The sequence below is a fragment of the Bacillus rossius genome, chromosome 5, assembly GCF_032445375.1.
Source record: "Bacillus rossius redtenbacheri isolate Brsri chromosome 5, Brsri_v3, whole genome shotgun sequence".
Classification (NCBI taxonomy): domain Eukaryota; kingdom Metazoa; phylum Arthropoda; class Insecta; order Phasmatodea; family Bacillidae; genus Bacillus; species Bacillus rossius.
Genome location: NC_086333.1, coordinates 16,430,519 through 16,433,134, shown reverse-complemented (window position 1 = coordinate 16,433,134; position 2,616 = coordinate 16,430,519).

The following is a 2,616-nucleotide window of genomic DNA, read 5'->3' as shown; positions in this document are numbered from 1 at the left end:
CAGACGGACACAGTTTCCGAACCGTGAAACAGTCACCGGGCAAACTATTATACTCTACAGTAGGGGGACCGAGTTGCTGCGACACCGAACAATGGGCAAATTTAAAACCCATTAATCATAATTAGTGCCCCCCCCCCACCTATCACTTATCAATTATGAAGCTATTAAAGTGTCACATTCCTAAGGTCATCAAAGTGATATGCGCCACTCGCTCGCAAGTACTTTAAGTGTGTCTACATTCACCCCCATTCCCCACCACAACTCCATATCTCTTAGTGTATCTTCACCTGCTAATTAATTTCAATTACTGGTGTATATGACTCATTCACCCAAGGCTCATAGGGACTGTGGTGTCTCTCACCACTCCAAACCCCTTTTCTCGTTTTTAAGACTGTCTGAAGGACATCCCCTCCTGCCCCTGAAGCTATTGATTTTTCTCTCTAAGAAATGATTTTGCTCCTCTCTCACTCGCTCGTCAGAGTTAGCGAGTATTGAATTTTTGTTATTATTGATTGGAGGGCATCCGTGTTGTTTATGAAGCTTGCTACTAGGCGATGCTGGCTGCGCTAATGATGCCACGGGTAGTTCCAGTAGTTGCTGTTGGGGATCACTGCAGTCGCAGTGCTGTATTGATTTTTATATTTTTTCTTAAGTTTGTATTGTGGGTGGGATTTGAAACACTAGAGCAGGAATGATCTCTTGGTCAGGAAACAAGCACTTTGACCACATGACCACGAGTAAAGTTGAGGATGTAATGTGTAAATAAGCTATACATGATGCTTGCAAGCACCTGGTCAACGTCGAAGACATTTTAAGTATTGTGGATGGATACTGGCGGCCATATTGGCCGATGTCAAAGATATTAGCTTCTTAGGAGACCATCCTGGGTCAACATCGAAGAAGTGAATGAAGGATGGCTGTCATCTTGGAACCAGTTTAAGGAAGCTAAAGGAAGGGATGCTGGCGACCATCTTGACAGGTGTCTTGACCAAAGTGTTGGCCAACATCTCTTAAAAGGAAAAGGAGGCTATCTTGGGCCAACGTCTAAGATGTTTTTATTAATAGTTCGGAGGCCATCTTGCAGTTAGCTGAAAAATAATAATTTGTAGAAGACTAAATAAAATGGACGAACAGTCATCTTGGCTGTCGTAGACTGCAGATCTCAATGTTCCAGCACTTGTAAACCTAACCTCAAAACTGTGTGATGTTTATCTTAATCTAAAATGTACATAAATAATTTTGTGTAAAAAAAATCAAATATAAGTAACCAACTATTGCGTGTGTTGTCGCTCGTCACAAGCATAGAGATCATTTCCATTAAGTAAAAATAATCAATTTAGTAATATTAATAATCTTGGCCGACAGAAGACAGTAATTTGTGTGTATGTGTGGAGGTGGAGGCAAAATTAAATGAAATGTAGGTGTAGAGTGAACAGTCATTTTGACTGTAATAATTCATTTGAAGGCAGCCAGCTTGGCTGACAGAAAAAATACAAACATCTCTGAGGCAGCCCTAGTGGCCCTCACCTCTCTCAGTGGAAGACTGTGGTTAAAAACTGTAAAGTTACACTTCACTAACATAATGCGCTGACGACCACCTTGGCTGACAAACATGTTAGCAGACATGTCTGTCAAACACAACCATACCTGTGAAGGCGAGAGTATCGATGAGATGAGTTGTTGTGAACAACTGCCCTAAGACAGTTGCACTCTTGGGTATGGAGGCAACATCTTGTTAGAAGTTGAAGACAGTAGTGGAATGAAACGTGGACACTGCCGCCAGCTTCAACTGTGTCATGGCACAGTTTGTCTACCCTACCTGATTCGAGCCCCGACTGGGCCAAACCCAGCTGTCTACCACAAGATACTTCTACCACACGCAGGGTGTCGCGATGCTGTACCTGGACATGCAGGACCAGTAGTTGACCATGACCGCCTTGATGGTGGACAACCTGCAGGACGACGTCCTCCTGGGGCTGCCATGGATCTACGAGCAGGATGGTGCCATCGAGTTACAGGACAGTTGCGTTAGCATCCAGGGCCGCCGGACCATCTATGGGCTAGGACAGCCAATGCCTCCAATTAAAACCAAGGTCAGTCTCGAAGAGTTTCAACACAGAATTCCATTCCAATTCTGTGCCACCATTCAGCATGTCCTAGAACAACAGTGTCACGTGTTCACGTTCATGGATCCATTAAATCAGTCCACCATAGCTGTGCAAGCCACCCTGACACATCCTCACGAACCTATGTTCATCCCGCCTGGTAGTTATGGTCATGTCGGTAAATAGATCATGCTAGACCAGGTGCAGGAAATTTTGCGCGATGGTATAGTTGAGTTCAGCGAAAGTCTCTACCATTCCGAGATTGTACTAGCAAAGAAAAATGATTGTAAATAATGTTTTTTGCATTAATGTTAAACCTATAAACAAAGTGACAATCGGTTCCCCACCCCCTTGCTGAACATCACCGACACACTAACTGGATTGGGAAATACCAAAATATTCTCATCACTGGAGTTAAAGTCAGGATATTTTCAAGTGCCAGCAACATGCCCGAACACCGCAATTACGAGTCCAAATGGACATAGATTTCAGTTTTACACGATCCCTTTTG